The following is a 25,303-nucleotide window of genomic DNA, read 5'->3' on the forward strand; positions in this document are numbered from 1 at the left end:
AACAGTGTCTGTACAGTTTGTCGTAATAAAGAGGTTTAACTGTGACTGTCATCCTGAGAGGTTATAATGTATTTTTTGTTTCCTTTGTTTTCTATGTGCGTACTGTTTGGCCTTGGATCACTGGGGGGTATCAACAGATTTTCACCTCTTGAGGTTCTAACCCCCAGGTGTGTAAAAACAAACAAGATCCATGTTGTCAATGGCCTTGGTGCCGCATTCAATGGTTTGTGTGAAAAGAACGGCGATTCAGACAAGAAAACCACCCATCTTCTTTTCACAGCCGCTCATATTGATGTAAATGGAAAAGGCTTTTCTTCCCAGGGTTAGTCATATGATCAGTAATCATCTCCACTGGGTAGAAATCATGTTTGTCACGAAGGCTTTTATTTGGAAAGTTCCGCAGATGTTTAAAAGACATGCAATCAAATTCAATAACTTTGTCTTTGCTTATTCAACGTACGGTGATTTTCAGAGACAGGGTTTTCCGCCATTTTGTTCTTACCCTTGACCTTTTCACTTCTATTCTACGCTTGACACGCATTTCTGACCAAAACCACTCCAAACGTCTTCAGCGACGCATTTGACATTTCTGATACTTCTACTACTGTTCTATTGTCAGATCCAAAATTTTCTGCTGTTCTTTCTCCGTGCCTTGAAAAACGGAATCGTCCCGTATTTAGAAATATAAGCACACGTCCCGTGTTGAGTTGTCAAAGGACGTACTCTGTCCTGTAATACCGTGACAACCAATATTAGTACCTAAAATAAGGGTGGGCGGTCAATGCCTTCTCTGCTGGCCTAACATAATCAAGAAATCATGATTATATTCTTCACATTGATGTCATATTATATCCTAGTGTTGTAGTTTTAAGTGCGACTTTTTATCCAATCAGAATTCAGCAAGCTCGTGTTGCCAGGCAGGTTTCACAATACCAGTAGCGCGCACTATTCGTCCGAGGCGTCTGTTCTTGCTCTTATAAACCACAATGGGCGAAGGAGGGAAAAGTGCGGATTTAATTGCAGATGCACTTGCGAGGCCCTTCTCAAGAGAAGCTTGATCGTCCAACACTCACTCAGTGTGTCAGTATATTATTTGTCCAGCCGTGGTGTCATAAATGATGGTATTGTGAGGGGGTTTTATTCAAGTAGGACAAAGTAGGACTTCACTGAAGGCCTATGTGTGAAATGCATGGTCCGCTATGGCTAAAATATCGCTGGAATTCCAAAATCCAAAGCACCAGCCGTGCTTTGAGGCGGACGCTGTGGCAAGTCAGTGTAAATTTAACTGTTATATAATTTAAAAAAATTAAATAAAAATTATTACATTAATCAATGTACCTCTCTCTCTCCTGTGAGGCCATCTTGCTCACCCACCGTGCCACCTGAGCTGGTAATAAGGTTTAAAATTCATATCATTGTATACATTTAGAAGAAAAAAATGTAAAAATAAGAATGATGAATAACAGGTAATATTAGAATATTTCTGAATAGGTCCCTTGAAAAAAATGAATTCATTAAAAAAAAAAAAAGAGGAGGCGTAGATTAGTGAGGAAAGACTCTGCAATAAGGACAAATGCAAAATGAGAACACTCGCAAGCAGCTGCTGTAAACCACACCTCACACTCACGTGCAGATAAACCAGCAAACTCCGACTCTATCATTAGGACTCGCCCCTTTAAGGTACATATCTGAAAATGTTACATCTCCAGCAGTATCTTGAGTCCAGGGTTTAACTCCAACCACTGTGCACAGTAGATGTTTTCAACTAGATTTAAACAAAGTTCTGTTCAGCTTAGTTTTATTTCACCTCTAGTGCTCTGCCGCAACGATCCGTGCGAGCGTCAGATTGCGGCCGGTTGCGTGTCGTCCATCCATTAAGCGTGTTTGCCATGAGGTGCCAAAGAGGCAGGCGGCGGCGACATCTGTCACAAGTCGATGGTGAGAATTTGCAACATCGGAAGGGATGATGACGGCTGTGCTGTGACATGCGAGCAGGTCACGCATGAAGTGCGCTCTCAGTGTGTATCTGAGGAGGCAGTTGACAAACTTCTCATGTGTTTTTGACGTATTCCGATTGCACTTTTTCACTTTTTGCCAATGTTTCCGCTTTTTTTTATACAAATGGTTTCAACTAGTTCTCTCTCATGCTCTGCAGAGGCCTCATAAAAATCCTGATCATTTGAATCAGGTGTGTTGGAGGCGGGAATAGGAAGTAGGATTGGTGACTTGAGCCAGGCCGTTATCTTGTTCTGACCTTTCTCTTGCTTTCACTTGGCTTCTCTTCTCTATGACACCCTTGGCACACTTATTAGTTGATTTCAGTTAAGGCCACAGTGTTGCACACAGTCACATGCGTTGGGCAGGAGTATAAGATTAGGAATCCTGGGGCAGGGGGTTAGACCTTCTTCCACAATCTCGCAGGGAAGGTTCCCCTGCTGTGTCTCGATCTTTCTAGCATCCATTAAATAGTGATAGACCGATTAGCGCCATCGGCCTTTTTTTAACTTTTGAGGCAGACAAATTAAAAGCTGGTTTATTTTGGATCGCTGCAGCACATTTTTCTCTCTCTCTCTGCTGTGCTGGTGGCCCTGCCTGCAGAAGCAGATTGGCCGCCCACAGCACCATCCTTGTGCAGTCGGTAGCAGCCAATCAGCAGTAAGCTGCCTGTTTGCTTTTTTACCTCGAGTCACACGCACCACGGGGGACAACAGGAAACAGACTTTGCCGAAATTGTAATAAATATCAGTCGACTACAACTCACAACAAATAGAAAACTATGTTTTAATTGAACTCTAAGGCATGCAGCTGATCCTGAGAGCTTTGTGCAGTTTTTGTTAGACAAAGTAAACAAAGTTTTCTATTTTCTAAAATCAAAAAAGCTTTAACATGTTGTAAATCACTCATTTTGATTCATAAACATGGAGTTAAAGGCTAAACTAAGTCAAGTTTGGGAGTTTTTATTTGTCAAAATGTTTGACACCATTTTACCCTTTTTTTTCAACAAATGAATATCAGCTTCAAATGTCGGTTATCGGCCCCCATGACTACTAATAATCGGTATTTTATCGGCCCTGAAAAAAGCGAATCGGTCCATCACTACTAATATTAGCATAACGAACATTAAAGATAAAAGAACCAGGCAGAGTTCGCACAGAACTCTTCAGGATAGTGGCCCTCACAGTCAATCAATGATTAAAGTCAATATTATTTTCATAAATAAAGGGTCCCAAAATTAAATTTGTCCTAGAGCCACATGGACGCTTTGGTCGCCATTGGCCTGTACGTTGTGTTTGACATGGCCAACAATTGATTGGGCAAGCAAACGACAGTGTTTCTACTTATTTTCCTCAACGCACAAAAAGCAATATTTTCAAAAACAACGTTGTATTTTCCCAATCAAACAGAACTTTTAGAAAAAGACTTTCAAAAACTAAGTCTATTATATTAAACCACCTCTCGCTTGTATCTAGCATTTAGATTACATCAGGCAGCCTAGTCTGACTGCTTACTTCTTCATTGAGCTGATATTGCGGCAAACCTTCACCCCTAGGGGCCTCAAGCGATTGAATATTTTAGTAGGTTGTCTATGTGTGAGCGTGCAGTGCATGTGTGTGTACACATATTGAAGAAAAAAAAACATACAAGCCAGCCCTTCCCAACACATTGTGAATTATTGATCACTGATATTTGTCCCGAGTCACTGATGGTGTTGCGGTACATTCGCCTGATTTGTGTGCAGGCATCGTGGGTTCGGTTCCCACTCAGTGACGGTGTCTGTCTGCCCCGTGACTGGCTGGTGACCAGTTTCGCCCGGATTGGCTCCAGCACCTAGTGATGGGTAAATGAAGCTTCAAATCTGCTTCATGAACCAGTTGTAGTATTTTTGAACTCCTGTAGATGGCACTCTCTGTTCAAAAACGGGCTGAAAGCACACTAACTTGCCATATTTTAAAGCCTTTATTTCAACCAACGGTGCCATCTAGAGGACTCCAAAATACAAAAACTGGTTCATGAAGCAAATTTGAAAGCTTCATTTTCCCATCACTACCAGCACCCTCCCGTGACCCTGTACAGGATAAGCGGTGTGGACAATTGACATGACTTCTATATCCGTCAATGGCATTGAATGAGTTAATAGTTTAAACGATCACAAATTATGATCCTGACATCACTTGCTCGGTCGCACCACTTAAAGGTATACACCCAACACAAACACTACGGTACGTTTAAGGCAGATGCTGGCCTTCTACCACTCGTCCATCGAGAGCCTGTTGACGCACAGTGTCTCCAAAATGCCAAATATCGGCCCCGATAATCGGCCCGGACGATAATCGGTCAATCACTAATATTGACGACTGCTATTGGTCTAAAAAAAGTGGTATCAAACTTCCATCATTTTATTGGGTAAAATTGATTTGATCTAAATAAAAATGAGGTTACCAGCTTGGTCAAGGTTCCACTGGTATCACTCTACTGTAAGTCCAACCAAATTAATATTTGCTAGCATAGTCAGTGTTACCCCTAGCAACCAGAGTTTTGTCATTGTCATTGGCTTCTCATGTTTGACACTGGAAGCCTGGCATTTTTGCATCCACGCATGTGTGTGCGTCTGCGCGTGCGTGTGCGTGCGTGTGTGTCGCTATCCAAGGGTGATGGTGAACAAGCCACAAGGAGAGAGAATGTCCCTGTGAATGAAAGTGTGGTCGACACTTTCTCTGGCTCTGTGTCCGTGTCCGTGCATATGTGTGTGTTTGTAGGCGTCGGGCCAAGTCCATTGACGGCAGTTGGGTCTAATGCGGAGTGAGGCTCTGTTTTGTCAAAGTAAGCCTTCTCCCAGGCCCGCAGCCAACAGAGCAAGCGGCCTGACACAACAGGACAGCTGGCTGTTTGGATAGTATCGCACCTCCCTACTTTGTTTGCGTGCTTGTGTGTGTGAACTGTGTAAACTTTGATTCAACCGAAATAGAAGCAGGTCACCATTAAGAGGGTTAACGCTATGTGTATTAGGATTAGGATTTTTCAGTAGAGTAACCACATGAAACATATTAGGTAAGGGTCATGTCCACTCTGTAAACAAACACGGCGTAGCTCACTTCAAATGTCGTTTGTATTGACTGGTGTGTTTGTCTCTTTTGAAGTCATAAGATGGACGGGTCACCAGTGCGCATGTCCTGTTCGAGGAGTTCGTGTTGCACACTTCCGAAGCATCCTCTCCCTACGTCACATGGTTTGATCCTGTGCTGTGCACTTCCTGCTCCAATTGCTCCAAATGTCTTTTTTTTTTTTTCTCTCTTCCTTGGCATGTTCGCCGAGAAGGCAAGCAGCTGTGCAAAGGGGCGACCACCTCAGTGTTGGAAGCCCACATTAAAAAGACATTAGTGTTGTGTGCTGCTTATCTTCAGCTGTGTCTGAGTCAGTAACTATTTTAATCGAATTCAGCTTTGATTTGTTGGGCATAATTTCCCATTGAGAGCAATTATATGAGGAATTGTTGCTTCTGGAGTCCAAACTGTCACCATGGTAATGCCCGTCTTGTGTTTGTGGCATGCTTTTGTGAAGATACCCTAAGGATAAAGAAATGCGACGTTCTTGCCCACTACTACCTGAACTGAGCTCACCTCTTATTGCGCCCCTCATCTTAAATGCCTTCCATTCCGTGTTGTGCTTTCAACTGAGGTGTTTCACAAGGATCGTTGTGTAGCCTCACCAAACATCACAATCGGTGTCTCTGCGGTTTTTTAATGTGTGTCTGTGTGCGTGTGTGTGTGTGTGTGTGCCACAAACCCGTGTCAATTTACGCTCTGCCATTGCGTCTACAGACGGACGACTGTAAAAGTGATAGACATACTGAGCTGCACAATTCATGTAATTCAATAATTCAGTTAAAATTCAAATATTCAGTTTCTCGTGGCACAAAGTGCCCATAATCACAATTTCCTATCAACTGTATGAGCCCCAACACTCACACAGAAGAGACGCATGCACGATTGCCTCGAACTAATAGTGTGTGCTCCTGGTATGATAAAATCTGCCTGGCAACACGAGCTAGCGGAATTCTGATTGGATAAAAAACTCTCACCTAAGAATTCAACACTAGGATATAATATGACATCAATATGAAGAATAAGATCATGATTTCTTGATTATGTTAGGCCAGCAGAGAAGTTCTTGAAGGCCTTTACCTCAAATTGCTGAAGTATCAAAGTCTTACTTTTGGGATTTCAAACTGTTTTAGCGCATAAGATCTAGTATCAGCGGTATCAATATTTCAGTGTCCATCAACACATCGCTAGCGACCGGATTCCGGCCACAGCTTTAAAGTGGCTCAGGAGCTTCTACCAGCCTAGCAGGTCATGTAATGGGCGGAGATAAAGTCCTCCATGTAGGGGGTGGTTGTTGTGTAAATCAACCCCACTGTAATGGTTTAATTGGTGCAATGTTATGTTGGCATGGAGTTATGTTGAGTTTAGCACCCTCGAGTGGTGAAATGTGTAATGTGCACAAGGTCGATATTAGATGACGTCAGTGTTCAATGCCGAAGAATAACACATATCCAATGACGTCTTGACCCACGTAAGGCTGTAAGTGACCATTCCTGATAAAATGCCTTATTTATCCAATCTGCAGTCTTAACATGCACAGTTACATGTGTTTGTGAAGGCAGATGTTGCTAAATCCATGTTTAAAACGAGTCGTTTCTGACGTCAGCGTTTGTTAGCATCATATGCTAGTGGACTTTAGTTTGCTATTTAGGCTAATTGTGTTAGCTGACCTATGTTGTATTATCTGTCCTAATTCAGAATGTATGTTTTATAAGGTAATATTCACGCTCTAAACAACTTAAAAACATACTTTATGTTGTGATCGTTTGTATTTTATTTCTTACATTTTGACATAAATGTATGCTAATGTAGCCAGAAAACAATGTTAGATATTTGATACGCTGTATTAATATGTTGTATTTTGTTTATTGCCGTTTTCCCCCAAAAATATCAAGAGATTAATAAATCTGTTAGCTGTCTGTCTAGCTGGATAGAGCAGTCATACAGTCATCTAGTGAGTACGGAAAACCCACTGTACTTAAATAGCCAGCAATATTTTTTGTTTGATTTCACATTCAATGTGCAGGCTAACACTCATGACATTTGTATGCAAACTATATGAAAAAGTAAATTTTCTAAATGCCATCAACCACTATTATAATGTAAACAATAAAACGTAGCACATTAAAGCTAAAGATAAAGATGTCCTTTAATAGTCCCACAATGGGGAAATTTGCAAAATTTGCAAAATAAATTAGCTAAAGCAAAGCTGGTTAGCCGCCTACATCTTTACTCCATGCTCCTTCCTGTCACATTTGGATGCACTGAGAAAGTCACCAACAAATTCCAATTCAAAGTACTTTTTTCGCAAATAGATGCTGCAGCGGAAATAACGTAAAAACGGTGACAAACAGCGCTATCATCAACATTATCCTGTCCTTTCCGAATTAAGTGTCACGAGAAAATAAAGGGCAAAGTAAAAAACACAAAACACTTTGGTACTGTAAATGTTTGATGCTTTGGAGGACTAAAAGGAACACTTAACTATCCTGATAGTTCCCGTGACATCCATTGTTCAGTGAGAGCAGGCTGCAGCAGTCTCATATACTGCAATCATTTATTATTTATTTATTTCGACCCAGCTCTGCTTTTAGACGATATTAATACTGTGACTGGCAAAATACAGCTTTTGTATAACAGGCTTGATTCTTCAATGTTGCCTCATGCAATCCGGTGCAGCCAAGTAGAGGCAATATAATACTGTGCATGCAGAAAATGGCAACCATAGACGGGTACTCTCCTTTTTTTTTTTTTTTTTTTAACAAAGTATCTAGCAAAGTTTAACTGGGATGTATGTTTACTGTCGGAATTAATGGGACTGGTTGTAAAGGCAGTAAATGTGAGGGCTATTTCATTTATACAAACTTTCGCTACTCATAAATATGCATCCATTATCTGTACCGCTTCTCCTCACTAGGGTCGCGGGGGGTGCTGGAGCGTATCCCAGCTGTCTTTGGACAGTAGGCGGGGGACACTCTGAACTGGTTGCCAGCCAATCGCAGGGCACACATTGACAAACAACCGTCCGCGCTCACACTCATACCTAGGGGCAATTCAGAGTGTCCAATCAACCTGACATGCATTTTTGGAATGTGGGAGGAAACCGGAATTCCCGGAGAAAACCCACGCAAGCACAGGGAGAACATGCAAATTCCACACAGGAAGGCCGGAGCCGGAATCGAACCCACGACCTCGGCACTGTGAGGCCATCGTGCTAACCAGTCGTCCACCAAAAACATTAAAGATATTTGACTATGTCCCCCCCCTTCACAAAAAAGTCTCAAGTACCCATGTCCGGAATTTAAACAGAAACTGTCCATTTTGTTTCAAAGAAGCTATTTTGGTTAAATTCCAAGACTTAAATTGGCAGAAAGAAGAAAGGTGACAGGTCAAAAAATGAACTGAAGCTCATTGATTTTCCATAATCACACACACGCAGCAACGCGAGTAGCGACAGCCGCATGACAAATGTCCTCCCCAGCCCATCGTCTCCTGACCTTGTTAAGTAAAGCCAGGAGGAAGCGACGTTCCTGGGATGAGTTACGGCCACGTCGCCGATGCGTTCAGCCAAGCCGCATCAAAGAGGAACATGTGACCTGGTCCTCCAGACCTGTCTTACACCCAGAGTGGATGGACCACCACACTTTTCATGTGGAGTTTTTTTTTTTATTGCTCTGCAATAGGGATGCAAAGATTAATCTAAAATCTATTTCAAATCAATTTAAACTGCTTAAAATATGAAAAAAAATAAATAAATAAAAGAATCGATTGGCAAAGCCCGGTTGATACAACAAAAATGCAGATTTCAAAGTAAAATTTTGACCACAAAAGGATTTGTAATGATAACCGTCAAATCTATTGCATATTTATTTATATGTTTAGTTCTGGCACCAACAAAGTCGCAAACAGTTTTTCTTGTCACCAGGAAAAATTGAATATGTTCAAAAATAAAAACATATATTCATCAATATTGGTCATTTGGCTGATATGAAGTACTTACGGGCGGCACGGTGGACGACTGGTTGGCGCGATGGCATCCCAGTGCAGATGTCGTGGGCTCGATTCCAGCTCCGGCCTTCCTGTGTGGAGTTTGCATGTTCTCCCCGTGCCTGCGTGGGTTTTCTCCGGGTACTACGGTTTCCTCCCACGTTCCTAAAAACATGCATGGCAGGTTGATTGGACACTCTAATTTGCCTCTAGGTGTGAGTGTGAGCGCAAATAGTTGTTGGTGTTTGTGCGATTGGCTGTCAACATGTCCAGGGTGTCCCCCGCCTACTGTCCAATGATAGCTGGGATAGGCTCCAGCACGCCCGCGACCCTCGTGAGGAGATAATGGATGGATGGATCGTTAATTATGTGTAATAGTTCACATGTTAAAACCCTGGAAAAATATGGCCAACTGTTTGTTAAAGTAAAATAGTTTAACAATCCACTCAGTTTATACTCTACCATTGTGTCACTGCGTGACTGATTTATTGAGCAGCATGCAGTTGCGCAAATACATTACGCATTTACCCAGGAAGAAGAAAAAAATAGTTGACACCAACGGCATGTCATTTAGACGAATAGTGCGTGCTCCAGGTCTGATGAAACCTGCCTGGCAACACGAGCTAACTGAATTCTGATAATAATAAAATAAAAAACTCTCACTTAAAAATACAACACTAGGATATAATATGAGATCATTGTGAAGAATATGATGATACTTTCTTGATTATGTTAGGCCAGCAGAGAAAGCCTTGAAGGCCTTGACCTCCCACCGCTGTTTAAAAGTCCTTCAATCCCAGGGACGTATTTCTGTCTTTTGAGAATCCAGACGTTCAGTGTGTTTACATGTATTATTTTAGCTTTTCACGTGGTAGGGTAACGGAGGATCTGAAAAAGGCCGGCATGAAAAGAATTTTAATGATACTTTTACCTCAAAATACCGAAGTAGCAAAAGTATGGATATTTTGAGGATGCGACTCAATTCTAGAGCGTAAAGGTTTGGATTGCAGGTATTAATATTTCAGTAAAAACAAAAACTAACCATCCACAAAAGATTTGAGATTTTGACTCAACTGCTTCAAGACACCATCAATCAACAGTCAATTCCAAACTATTGACAGACTTTTTGACACCCTTGACAATTATTGCGCCCACCCGTAGACCACTTTGCCGACTTTGAGTGTGTAAAGTTGCGTTCCTCAACGATTGTTTCTACTAAATGGCTTTGGGGGCCAACACCTTCAGGGCCAGCCAGCTTTCTGCTGCGTGCCCTTTATGTTAGCATGCATTATTGATCGTAATGATAGCGAAAGGATGCACGCCTCCTTCCTGGTGATTAGGGCCTTGGCTAATTGTTGGGCTCACAAAAACACTCGCACACACAAAATTGGTTCTCCTGCAAACATTCAGACGTGATGCGCAAACCGTCAATCTGTCACGGCTGGTCTGAAGCTCCCCGCAGTTGCCACGACAACGAGCAACACTTTGGCGTGCCTTCTGACCGTAGAGAGGCTGTGGATTGATTAGCGTCTGGTGTGTGTGCGCGTGTATTTCAGTGTGTTCACCGAGTAGAGCAAATAACACTGCAGATCGATGCGCAGGCCGACACGCACAACGCAAAACATCCTCCAACTTTGTTTGGTCATTTTTCACGACCTTCACTCATTAATTGGCCGACACAGTCCTTGGACGCTCATTTCATTATGAATTCATTCATTTTTCACGCGTATTCATCCGCATCAATTTGACAAGCTGGGTAGCCTCATCAACTTGCCTCATCAACGGCATCACATTTTCTTCCATACGAGGAACGGTGAACCCTTAATTATCTTTGCATGCATTATGGAAAATCTGCAATATAAAGTACTGAGACCATATGCTGTAAAAAAAAAAACTGTTTCTTGTCTAAATGTAATGCATTTAAAGTATTCCTGTGCAGCTGTTCTCGCTCTCTCTTTGTCAAGAAAGGGGACACAGTATTCGTGATAGACCGATCGGGCGGGCCGATTATCGGGGCTGATATTTGGCATTTTATTAATCTAATCAAATTAATCTGTCTGTCCATTTATTCCAGTTACTGTAAGTGCAGGTTGTTTATTTTACACCGGAGGTTATTTGTTTCTTCTACTTGCGCTGCTTATCGACTCTTAATTAGTGTTTAGGTACTCCTTTGTTCACATGTGAGTGTCCCAATTTGCATGAAATCCACCTGACCGGTCGAATATGCGTCTGTTTTCTAGTGTGTGTGCTAGTTTGTTAGCACGTGAGCTTGTTAATTATGCATTTGTTTGTTAGACCATTAACCATCAATTTAAGTACATCTACATATCTTAGAGTTCTAAAATGTTTGATTGTATGAAAAAATGGATATTAAACATAAAAGTCCATGAAGATGGCGTCGGTGTATAGGCCTTTTGTTTTTTTTCCCGCCGGCATGGTCCGATATCTCAGCTCGGCCGCACTTTGTCATCGTTAAATGGAGCCCGCTAACATTCACGGTGCATTGTTTAAATGTTAATTATATATTGGACATCTGCTACTGCACTAATGCCTCGCGGCCCACATTAATAGGTACTGTACCTTTGCAGAGGTGTTCTAAACTGTGCTGGCAGAGGCTGAGACTTTTTTTTTTCAATAGCATCCATGAAAATTGAACACATTTTTCTTGATGACACATCACACGCGTATGAATGTTGCTTCATCTCTATGAACTTAATAAGAAACGTAAGCATATGTCCTACACGTATGTGTGCTTGTGAGACTAGCTACACAGAGAAGAGACGGGATTCACTTTGGATTGGTCGCCATCCACTCATAGGGCACACAAGACAAACAACCATCCTCGAATAATGGAATGCTGGATGAATAAATCAGATATTTGTCACTATAGGCTTGATTACAAACACTGTTAGAATGATTTGGACAGCCGGATGGCAGCAGTTTTTGCTTCTGCTCTCCCTGAGCGTTCTTTAAGTCGTTGAATGACTCCCCAATTGGAGTTTACGATAAAACGAGACACAACAAATAGAACTACTATATACATTGTATAGTTAGATACAAGGCATGCTTCGTTTTAAAAACATCACGAGTACGACTGCTAAAGACAATGTAAAATCTTATTAAAGGGGAAGTCAACCCCTATATTTTCTTTGCAATAATTTGTTCAATGCACCCCCACTAGTCAAAACACAGCATTCCGATTAATGTTGTGTTTTTGGAATATGAGTTAAGCAGTAGAATCCACCCGTTTTTAGCCATGTCAAGGAGCGGCCATTTTGACACTTTCCGAAAATGACATCACAGTTTCTCAGGCCTCAGGTGACGACTAATGTCATTTTCAGTCGACAGCAAAGGAAAAAATGGCTACCGGCTGGACTTTACAGCTTAACTCATATTCCGCAAACACAATATTAATCAGAATGCCATGTTTCAACCAGTGGGACTCCATAGAACATATTCTTGTGAATACATTTTTGGGATTGACTTCCCCTTTAATGAGGGGTGGGCGATATAGATCGTCATTGATATTATCAACGTTGCTTTCATGATGTGGAGTTTTACATAATCGAGTATAAATACTGTCTGGAAAAGAAAAGATGAACGAGTCCAATTGGCTACAAAGTAAGAGGATATGATGAAAGTCCTCATTTGTCGAATCAGCGTGCATAGACGGGCAAATGAGGAAGAAGTGATAAGTCTTCATTCAGTCACATGAGCAGCCGAGCGGAAGACAGTGTTGTTTCAAATTTCTACACTACCACTCTACTTATTTCATTAATTGAGTTGAGAGTGCACTCCCTGTGTGAGGCCACAAAGCAGGAATAGTCGCTACCTTTTTTTTTACTAGTGCTGTCAAGCAATGACATTTTTTTAACTAATTAATCGCCCCAAAAAATTGCGATTAATCACATTTTTCAACGACTATTTTTCCAGTTATTTACTTGAATAATATCTTGGAATTAATGTAAAATCACCAAATATGAATGAAGTAGACTGTTCCAATAGCTTTCTTTGATCCATGAATATGATCTAAATGAAGATGGGAATTTTGCTTTGAAGCAATTCTCCAAACTTCTGCCCACAAGCACCCCACTCCAACAGTGTTGGGTTGCAAGGCCCAGTGGTGACTTGAAGACGGTGTTTTGTCCTGAGATGATGTACCAAGGATGTATGGCTAATATTGGAATTTGGCTTTGCAAAGTATGCAAATTATTTTTGAGGAAAATCAAATCAAATCAAATAAATATGAAACAAATTAAAATAAATAAAACTGAGTTAAAATATGTAATCGTATAAGTTTTTTTTTTTAAATTAATCTTGAGTTAATGCTTTAATTCTGACAGCCCTAATCTAATTTTTACGTATTTATTTATTTATTTTTATTGCTTATGATTTATTTTTTTGTTATTTTTTTTCCTGCTTGGTCTTTCAAGTCATATTTAAAGTTGAGTTTTCAAGGATTCAAGATAATTTTGTTGTTGTACCAACGCACATAATATGGCACGAATTATGATGCCCAAGTTAAGACCCATTAGCATTTGGATTGATATTATAAAATATATTTATCAATTATTTTCTCAGCCCCCACATGTATCGATCAAGCTCCACTTTAGCCCCGAGAGAAAAAAAAATCCTGGAGCCGTGCCCGTCTCGACTGTGAGGCAAGTATGCCAAGCAGTATGTCGCAGTGATGCCCATAATAAAATGCAGAAATAATAAAACACGTACAACTTTCGACGGTGGAAAACAAATGGAAAAAAATAGGATCACACGCTATCAAAAAGTGAGTACTTTTATTTGAATAATTTATTCGACACTAATGAACCGTCTTTTCCGTGTTGAGTGACGTCAACTGGGCTAACAAGTATCTTGTGATGAAGGAGCGAGACGTTAGCGCTTTGATTACACTTGCAGTAGCGTCGTCATCATCATCTTCATCATCATCATCATCATCGCCCAATCTAATCAAGCCGTGCGTATAGTGAATAAGCCCGCCACGGAGCAGACCTGCAGTTTCCAGGCCTCCTCTTGTACTTATTGGGAATTTCCATGGCGGCACTGTTCTACTTTCTGTCTGGCTGACATTGTGGCTGGCCGGTACTTGATGTGCTTTTAGGAATATGAAGACCGACCCAACATCCCCTCTCTGGGAATACGCCGTGTTCCCTCGGAGCATCTCAACAATGTATCACATCATTGACTTCCTTTTAGACGCAATTTAGAGACAGCACTCTATTTCTATTTTCTGGTCGTATATGATTTTTTTGTTGTTTTTTGGGGAGGGGGGGTTTATTGTTTATTTACATAGAAATTGGTACTCTAAGTTACACGCCCTCGCTAAGTCAGTTTTTTTGTTTTGTGTCATATTTTTAATTGTGTCGCTCAAGTGAATTGAAACTAAAAAGAGCAGCACTCACTGTTGGTTGGTGGTGCTGTTAAGTTGGTTAAGGTTGGGTTTGTAATTTGGTTGTATGATGTTTTAGTTCCTTGAATTTTGAGTGTCCGAACTTAGAGGTTTTCAAGGCACTAGAGAGAAGTAATAAATCATTATACAGATTTTAAACGTGGAACATTTAGTGATCATAAAATGCGAAGTCAAACCCCATGGCTCGGCTGGTCCATAAGCGTAAAATTAATGCTGCACCCCATCCAATAAATAAATGATGACTTTTGCAACATGAATGGCTTCATGATTGCCTTTCTATGGCCTCCTTGTTTGTGTTAAAACGATGAAAAAAAAATGAAGGAAAAAAAACCCAATGATGACACTCATGTTATCTACTTCTTCACAGGAATTGAAGTTACTAGTTACTCGTTTTGAAAAAAGGGCTCAGAAAAGTCACTACTTTTGCAAAACTGTCTATGCTTTTGTGAACTTGCTCCTCTGTTCATACCCATGTTGTTCGTATAAGTTGTGCGGGGATGCGCTTTGAACAGCGGCGGGCCGTACATTTCACACGTAGGCCTTCGGTGAAGTCCTACTTCGTCCGACTTGAATAAATCCCCCCCCTCATAATTCCATCATTTATAACACCACGGCTGCAGAAATAATATACAGACACACACTACTGAATGTTGGACGACCATAGTGCACGAGAGCTAGCTTCTATTGAAAGGTCCGTCATGAAAATGACCTTGCAAGTATCCTCCTTCGCTCCTCTAACATTCTTGAATTATTGAAATGCAATTTGTGGAACACGTCACAAAATGATCCACCACGTTAACAGAACAGTAAAACGGAGAATGCTGCAGCCTCACCAAATGTCAATGGATTCTTCTTTGTCTCATGTTCCACCCCCTCGGCTCAGAACTTTTGAGAAATCCGTTGAATAGTTTTTGCTCCACTGTTGCAAACAAACATCAATAAAAAAAAAAAATATTATTACTGTGACGTTGCCATCCTGCCGCATTCCTGCTGTGTCTGCGGGTCCATTGATTTACATTGAACTGCTCTCCCACACGGTGTAAGTCAATCACATTTACTCTCATAGCGCGTGCCAACATCTGACTCACCAGCACGGCTGAACTGGAGTAAATTCACCAAAGAGCAATGGAGTCAATCCTGCAAATGAATCACATAGTGGCGTGTTTGTTTACCACAAGGGATAGGTTGCTCACAATCCCGTCAGCGTGATGGAATGTAGAGCCAAAATTGGAAGAAAAAAACACAAAACCGAAGAAAAAGCTATGACGGCAGCTAATCTAATATAAAAGATGTACTCCCTATGGGCTGGGCCTCTTTTATCGCTCTGCAACCATTGATGCAGAAATTAAAGCATCAATACTCATAAATGTTGACCCCAATGATCATAATGGCTCCGATGGAGGCTTTCTTCTTCTTCTTCTTCATGGAGTTCCTCTCATCCGCATCTCCATCTCACACATGCACGCGCCATGAAGGCAAGTGCGCACATACAAATACATCATGTTTGTATCTCTATGGCAGGAGCTGTAATTTTTTTCCCTGTGCACAGTGTAATTAAGTGAAAGAAGCTAGTTATAGCATTGTTCATCAAGTTGGATGTTGCACAATGATAGGAAGATATGAACACACACACATACACAGTCTAAAAGGGTCTTTAAATGGACCAGTCAAAATTAAAAAGCAGACAAACAAAAGGGTTTTGGTGTCAAATGGGCTGCCACACAACTATTAGAAACCACACAGACAGTCTAATAAAGTGCTTAAATGGACCATTCAAATTTTTTATTATTTCAAATTAATTTCAAACAGTCTCTAAGTGGACCTGTTAAAATGTCCCCACAAAGACTGATGTCCCCACAATTGTGGTAGACAAGAACAGATACACTCATTGTGTAAAAAGGGCTAAATTTCCCCAGTAAGCCAAATGTCCACAGAAATAAAGTGGTACTTTAAGGGTTGCACAACATATTGATAGGAAGACAAGAACACAAGCACACAGTTTAATATGGTGATTATTGGGACAGTCAAAATGTCCCCACAATCAAGGCAGGATGTGAAGGGTGTTGTCATACAAAAATCAAAAGACAAGAACAAATAGACAGTTTAATACGGTCCTTCGTATCCCCACTAAGACAAAATTGTCCTCAAAATAAAGTGTCACGAGTGGAGCCACACAGCGATAGGAAGACAAGATCATACATGCACCAGCTGAATGATAATACAATAAAATGGGAGTCGGCTGCACTGAGCCACAAAGATTGATTGCGAAATTCATCAAGAAGCTCTTCCTCCATCCTGCGGCGAGTCTCCTTCGAAAGTCGTTCATCAATGTGATAAAAATATCACTTTGATAAACGAGTCCAACTCTTACTGAAACACGACCGTCTCAGCGGCCATCTTGGGTCCGACTCCAGGATTGTTTTTCAACTTGTTCACAAGTTGAAGTGAGGAAAGGCGGATTCATTTTCCCCATCTGATGCCTGGGATGTATATTTAGAGCCAAGCGGGTCCATAAAGACCCGGGTCTGATCGGGTTACTCGCAGCGGCCTCAAGGTGGCATGTGGACATTGAGATTGTTGTTCAAAAGGAAAAGACAAAAAGACAACTTCAAAACGTTCAAAAATCCAAACACCATGACCTTTTTTTTTAAATAAGAAAAATAATACTATAGTATTAAAGTAATATTGTACCATGTAAAAACTTACAGTAACAACAATAATAGTAAATAGAATGTATACAATTAAACACGCAGCATTTTTTGCTTCAATTAAATAGACATTGTTCCTTGGCCATCAGGGGGCAGTATAATACGCAGAATTGATGATAAAACATTAAGAACACTGTTGCTGCTAAGTGGCAGAAATATTAGTTGTTTTTTTTTTCACTCAGCTGAAGGAATATGCAGCTGAGTTTTATGTGTTGTATGTATGGGTTACTGCTTTGTTTGTGTTGAAATATCGGTTGTTAAAACAGTTAGCTACCGCAATATGGATAGTTGAGTTTAGCTAGCATGTCCTTCGCGTTTCACATTCTGTGTATGAATTAAGATCGTAAGGCAGTTATGTGGTATAGGGCTGGATGATTTTAGGAAAAAAATTGTTTTGGGGATTTTTTTTGACAGATATTGCAATTTTGATTTGATTTGCAATTTTTTTTTTGCAATGAACAGTAACATTTACAAATATGACAGAAAATGCCATTATAATAATAATGCATCAGATTTATAGAGCGCATTTCTGGACAACCGGACAAACATTAAAAACAATAAAAAGCCATTACGCTAATAATGCAAGGACACTTAAGAGGTTTTGTGCGAGCGGCCGTCCGGGTTTTATAGATTGCTCAAGTAAGGCAAGACCTACATGCTGCCAAGTATAATTGTGCATTCATGTGTTCAGAAAATACATTTAGCCCATAAACGTAAGATTATATGTCACATATAATTTCCCTATAGTTTTGCTCTAGCTTCCAGCAGAGACTGAGGGCTTAGCGTGAAATATTATGCAGTAGTTATATCTCCTTAAAAGTGCACAATTCCGTGTTGATTTGTTTTAGGGGGCGACGGTGAGCCATTCGTAACCGTGGCAGCATCCTCTAATGACTCAGTCTTTTATTTGGCCCGGTGACGCATGACTTGTTGCTGAAGTCCCAACCTAATTAGCCTTGTGCACCGGAATAATTCATTTTAGTATCTGTTAGCCTGTCCCTGTGGTCTTGCAGCCATGTATCGTAAACATAGACCCACATTTTCATCTCCCTGATATGCTTCTGAGACTGACAGGAGACATGTCATCCATTTTGTCATGATTCTGACAGTTCCCGCGTGTCTTATTAGTCTATTTATGATTTATTCTTTCGTCAGTATGAATAATAATAGCAAGCAATCAGAGAAGATGCTGAGGCAGATTGATCAAATTTTTCCATCTTGCCCTGTTCTAGGCACTATTTAAAAATTAGTCTTTGCCATTGTTACAAATGAGAATTGATCTAATGCTAACATGCTAACTGTTGCTATGCTATATAGCAACATAGCAATCTCTGTAAAGAAATGTGAAAAGCGAAATAGCAGCTCAGTTGTATCTTTTGAGACATAAGCAAGAGGCACTCGTGATTAGCGTGTTAGCATGTATAACTTCAACCGTCGTACAGTACAGGATATGTCGACATTAAGTGGTGAGCTTGTGTTAGCGTGTTTCAAAGTGACTTGCGTTTTCCCCAACATGTTTTGTAGCAAATTGTGTGCAACTACTTTACTTTGTGTTTTTTTATTTATTTATTTATTTTTTTACTGCTAAGTACATTTACAAGGTGTTAACGGTTCTGTGATGTTTTGAGTAAAGTAGCCCAGAAAACATGCTACAAAGGGTGGGGGGGAAAAAAAACAACAAACAAGCGCAAACTCTTGTAACTCTAATGACGATTTTGAATTTAAATTGAAAGATTAGAAACTTCTAGCAAAATAAACAATTTGAAATATTTATTTAAGTCATTGGTTACTTAATGTGAGTTTAACTTTTTTTTTTTTAAACTCATTCACTGTCATTGATGACTGCAGAAGTCAAAGTGTCATTGTTTGTCATTGGCTGGCAGTGAGGCTGTGTGAATCGAGTCATGCCATGACATTTAAAATCGGGAGAAATGTTTTTATTGATTGTAAATATAATTCAAAATTATTAGAATTACAATTAAAGATTTGATTAATTCATTTCTACGTCATTCACACATAAATAACTAAATAAAATACAAAATTATTTTATTAAAGAATAAACTAATTCATAGTAAATAATTGGTTAACTAATTGTAATTAATTATTAATTTTTTATCTCATTAAATAAAGTATGCTTATTTTAAATACCGTTAAAATTCTGAATGTGCAATGCTTTTGTTAAAAACGATATCGCACAATTATCAAAAAATATATACACGTTTCTACTCAGTATATCTTAGATGATTGCTGAATTAATTCCAATTAAATAATGCAATTAATAAAATGAGTGTTACATATTTTAAAATGTATTTATATTTTTCTAAAATAACAGCATATTATTGAAGAAATGTAGCAACTTCTACACATGAAAAAAAATATTCATTAACATGTAATTGTGTTTTTCTTATTATTTTTTTACTTGAACTCAACTTGCTCACCCCTGATATAGACAAGTTTGAGGGGGGGTGGGGGGCTACAGTTAGCAAAGGTCGTGCATCATCTGGCTCAGTAAGGCAGTGGTGGTTCAAGTTTCAAACCCTCAGTGGTCAGGCCATTCTGCGATGATTACAAGAAATCAACCAGCTGAATGCCCCCTCTTTGACCTATTTGCTAACAAAGGCTGTGATGCCGTGAATGGGTGCGTCTGCAAAGTTGACCCCCGCCTCCCACACCACCACCACCACCACCACTACCCCCCCGTGGGCGGTCGGACCTCTCCTCCTCTGGGGTCTCTTAAACACGGCCAGCCCATGGGAGGCGGGGGGATGGGTGGTCGGTGGTTTGGGTGGGGGTTGTTGTTGGAGGGGTGGGGGGGGGTTGATTTGGGGCCGACGCACCATAGATGTCCATGCATCCTGCTGGTGATGGCTCTACCATAAACGGTGGTGAAGTGGGAATAGGTTCCAGATGCTGTTATGGGGACCAACACGCACACACACACGCACACGCACACACACCCCATGCTGTCTGGAGATGAGTGATGGCCACACAATCACCTTTAAACTTGCATCTCTTTGCTAAGAGCTCCTCCCCTATAAGCACAGTGAGCTCCTTTTTGTCCGTTAAGGTCTTCAAGTTGGTTCTTCTGGTATCCATTGTTTGTCTTTTCATTTCTGTGCTAATTTCCCGCTAATTTATATGACACCATATAGAAAGCTCTCTGTTACAACTCCAGCTGTTGTGAAATGCGTTAAATAAATAAAAGTTGTATTGTATAGTGTGTGTGCGTGCGTGCGTGCGTGTGTGTGTGTGTGTGACAGGAATGTAGGTCGGATAAAAAGGGAAGGTGTATCCTTTACCAGCACCACTCCTAACGGGAGAGGCTGATATTGGGAAGCAGCTGCCAAGATGCCACTTGAGATGGTACAGCAGCTGATAATCATTATTAATAATCATCGTAAACACGATAATGACATCTTCATGAAAGGCAGCCGGTCAAATTTGAGGAGCGTCCCGCTTCTGTTTTTGTCTTAAAAGAAAATTAGAAGGCTTTGAGTGTATTCCCCACTCATGCATGTAATATGTAGTGTCCCCTTAAAGCAATGCTTCTCAAATAGTGGGGAGGGGCGCGGTGCTATGCTGAGGGGGCCGTGTGTGACCCTGGGGAACATGCTTTTTTCCCATTGTATGACATTAAGGTGTAATTGCGCATCCACTCCAGTAGTTGGCAGTGTCGCTCTCATTGAGTATTTACTCTACGGTCTAGGTTTGTTTTGCGATGAAAATGTTATCATTTATAGTTGCAGCGGAGAGTGTGTGGTGGGAGCGCAAATTGTTTTTCTTCTTGCTAGGGGGAGCGTAACATAAAATAATTGAGAAGCAGTGCACTAAAGGAAACCAGTGTGTACCACTAGTCGTCTGCGTGGCACACTTTTAAAGTCACTGTACTCGGCTGCTCTAAATCTCAATTATTTGTCTTAACCAAGCCTTTTCGGGCATGTTGTAGAAGTACAGAAGCTGTTTTAGCCAACTGCACATTTTGTCTACTTCCTGCATAGACTGAACACTTCCCTTTTTTTTCCCTGTGTGGTGTATGTATCCCGTTGAACTGGATGCAACCACGGAAAATATTCTTGAATGACTCTGAACTTGTGGCGTAAAACAAGCTGGCTTACATTCTCCCTTTTGCCGTGTTTGTGTCTTGCCAAAGGAACTTTAAACTGTGTATAACCCAGACACCGCCGCGTGGACCGCCGCTGCTGATGCTGTCCAGACCGCTGTCCTCAGAATCGGTGTGTCTGCGTGTGTTTGAGATAAAACACAGCCGCAACAGTAGTAGTAAGCCAGACACGAGAGCCACTAATATTCCATTACGTAGCTCTCTTTTTTTTCCTTTTTTTTTTTCCTTTTTCCAAAGCTGTCAAATCATGAACTTGACAGATTAGCTCCATGGGAAGGCTCATGAGTACAAGTGACATGATATTTCACGAATGAAAAGCATCTCTTGTTTTTGTTGTTCAAATTAGAAAGAAGTAGAGCGTTTAGCTTAGCTTGGTATGTTTACTTTGGGGGAATCACCGCATTGTGCTGCAGCAAACAAAAATTGTGAGTATTGCATCCTCATTAGGTTGGCTGATGATCGTTTAATAATCAAAATTGGGATTTCAGACAACATGAGTACGTGATCGTTAAACGTGTTTAATACTTAAAAGAAGATCAAATGAAAGTGCATGCATTGCTGCCAGCGGCCACCTTCTTTGCAGCATGCTAAATAAAGTGGCGATAATGCGTCGAATGTAATTGCCAATTTCGAAACAAAGAAGAAGAAGGAGTAGTCATAGCAGTGGTGGGCCCTCAAGGCCTTCTCTGCTGGCCTAACATAATCAAGAAATCATGATCATATTCTTCACACTGATGTCATATTATAGCCTATTGTTGTATTTTTAGGTTAACGTTTTTATCCAATCAGAATTCAGCTAGCTCCTGTTGCCAGGCAGCTTTCATAAGACTAGTAGCACGCACTATTCGTCCGAGGTCTTCAGATACAATCGTGCGAGTGTCTCTTCTGTGCGAGTAGAGGGCTCTTAGAGTTGATAGACAGTTGCGATGGCCAATCAGATCACGTGTTGGTTACAGCAAGGCCTTCTGGCTGGCTGTCTTGTGATTGGATACTCACCCGTGAGGGGGCAGCGCGATGCGGAATCTACTCACCCGAAAGTCATAACTGGTGACTGTTTGTAAATCTAAAATATATTCTTGCTTTTTTTTTTTTTTAAACCACACTGGCCGAAGGAGGGAAAAGTGTGGATTTAATTGTACATACCCTTGCGAGGCCATTTTCAAGACGGACCCTTTCAAGAGAAGCTAGGTCTTCCAACGCTCACTCAGTATTGCGTAAGTGTTTTTCTGTATATTATTTGTCCAGCCGTAGTGTCATCAATGATGGTGGATTCAGAAATTCATTCTGACGTCCTGGCATCACTCTGACAGTGCGTGTTCATTCGGAGAAGCAGAGCGCGCTCCCCTCCCATTCGTTTCTGAACACTGCCTATGTTATAAACCAATCAGCAGCTCATTTACTTCTTTTTTGGGACACTCTGAATAACCAAATGTCACATTTGGACAACGCTTTAGAGTTTCTGAATGGTTGGCGGGAAGCGGTGCACGCTCGGACCGAGCTCCACTGTTCTTGGTCTCGCTCTTAAAAATATTAAAAAAATAAAAAATATAAAAAATAAATAAAATTCCCCCAAGATCTGACTTTTCCCCAAAAATACGGGAAATTTGAATGAAAAGACCTTGAGAGAAAAATACATTTGACAAGTTCTGTCCGTTTTAACAGGAAATATTCATATTTCACTTTTTATAGCCCATTGAGAAATGCTACACTCGATAATGCAAATGGGCGGTTAGATGGATTTGGTTAGGTCATTGCTTCTCAAATAATGGGGCGGTGCCACCCTGTGAGGGCGCGATGCGATGCTGAGGGGGGCCCATGTGAACCGAGGGAACATGCTATTTTTTCTCGCCGTGTTACAATAAAGTGTAATTGCACATCCACTCCACTAGTGGGCAGTGGCGCTCTCCTTGCCCATTGTGCAGAGCGAGTATTAGCTCTACAGTGCAGGTTTGTTTCGTAACAAAAATGCTATTATTTATAGTTGCGGCAAAGAGTCGGTGGTGGTGGGGGGGCGTGAATTATTTTCTTCTTGCTGGGGGAGGTGGGGGGGGGGCCGTAAGAGAAAATAATTGAGAAGCACTGCCTCACGGTTTTGATTCCCTGCCCTAGCCTTTCTGTGTGGCATCCCCGTGTTTGCGTGGATTTAAAAAAGCCAAAGAAAAAGCAGCTCTTGCGGTTTGCATAAAATGGTTCATGAATCATCTGTTGCCAATTATTTGGACGTGTGAGTGTCAAGATGGCGTTAATAAAAGCAGTTGATGTGCAAGTGGATCATCTCGCCTGCACACACAATCTCTGCAGCAGATGTCTGCGCGCGTGTGTGTGTGTGTGTTATGATGCCTTCCATCATAAAGCCATGTGTCACACGCATTCTTGACACGCAACCGTTCGAGCGGACGTCCCTTTTCTGCCATGTCGCCATCAGCCAACCAGGACTGAAGGCAATCAGCACCACACATGAAAAACTTCTTTCTTCTTCTTCTTTCAATTTTTCCGTACTTTTGGAATGTCTCTTATCGTACTTTCCTGCTCGGCATTATTATTTGTTTTATATGTAAGTGTATTTTTTGATGAAATTTTGAGTGGCCCAATAAAGAAAATAGACTCCAAAAAAGGTACATAATGAGAAAAAGTACAGCGTGAACAAAGATAGCAAAAGGATGGAGAAAACATTAACAAAAGATAACAAAAAATATACAACAAAAAAGCAAAACAATGACAGCTAAAAAGGGAAGCAAAACAATATGATTTTAAAAAGATGAAAACATGAACCAAGTTTAAAAAAAAAAAAAAACACACAAAGCAAAGATGTAAATATGTAAATTGCCGAAGAGAATTAAGATCGCAAAAATTAAGAAAACATCGATAACTAACGAAGTCAAGATGGAGAAAAAGAACACCAAAAAAAAACAAACTTGGACAAAGGTCAACAAAAAGTGAACCAAAAGAAAAAAAAATATTTAAAAAGTAAAAAAAAAAAAGATAATGCAATCATGAACAAAGATAAAAAAAAAAAAGAAAAAGGACAAAAATGTTCTTCGAAAAACATCTGCCTCCAGAATTTTGCTTCCGTATCAAATCGGGCACCTGTCCGTATTTTGAGTGTTTGGCTGATTGTTGTCAAAATGCAAAAGCTGTGAGGCACGTGTGTGTGTGTGAGTGTTGTTGTTTCTTTGATGAGAATGAGGAGGAGGAAGCGGTGGAAAACGTGCCTCGTATTTTGTATCGTTGCTGGGAAATAAAAGGCACGAATTTATCGGCACCATCATATCCGCGCGTGAACAGGATTGGTCGCAGCGACTGCTCCTCTTGCGTTGCTCTTTTTGTCATTGATTTCTACTCCAGTTTTCGTCGTCTTTCTTTACCGTTCGCTTACTTCATGTTCCCTTCATTGTTCTTGGCATTTGATTCTCTTTTTTTTTTGCATTCGTCTTTCTTCTCTTTTTGTCTTCACGTTTTCTTCATTGTTGTCTTTGTTCACGTTTTGTTCATCTTTCTTTACTTTGAGTGATCTTCACGTTTTCTTGATCTGCGTTTAGTTTTGAACGTGTTTTCACATTTGAACTCATCTTTTTGTTCATGATTTTTTTTGGAACGTTTTGGTATCCTTGTTTCATTCTTCTTTCTTTGGCATTTGTTGTTTTGTTTTTTTTTTTTGTTTGCTTTTGATCTTTTTCATGTTTTTTCACAGCTAATCTTTGTTGTCTGTTCACATTACATTCGTCTGTATTTTTTATTTTTTTATTTGTTATGCTCTTATTTTCTTCATCTTTGTCTTCTTTTTATCCTCATGTTTTTGTTTTAATTTGTAGTCTTTGCTTATTTTTCAATACGTTTGTTTGCTTTTGTTATTTTTCTTTCCATTATTGAATTTTATCTATCTTTTCTGTTTTTATTTGTCTTTATTCATGCTTTGTTTGTCTTTATTGATCTTTTATTTACTTTTTGTTATCATGTGCTC

General features: G+C 40.4%; 1 protein-coding gene across 2 annotated transcripts in view; it reads left to right on the forward strand.

Moving 5' to 3' along the window:
* kcnq5a (potassium voltage-gated channel, KQT-like subfamily, member 5a) overlaps window positions 1–25,303 on the forward strand; it is a 50,627-nt gene that overhangs the window by 7,155 nt on the left and 18,169 nt on the right. The gene's annotated exons all lie outside the window — the stretch shown is intronic.

The sequence above is a fragment of the Idiotropiscis lumnitzeri genome, chromosome 9 (assembly GCF_059441095.1).
Source record: "Idiotropiscis lumnitzeri isolate Australia: NSW breed Sydney's pygmy pipehorse chromosome 9, RoL_Ilum_1.0, whole genome shotgun sequence".
In the NCBI taxonomy this organism is placed as follows: Eukaryota; Metazoa; Chordata; class Actinopteri; order Syngnathiformes; family Syngnathidae; genus Idiotropiscis; species Idiotropiscis lumnitzeri.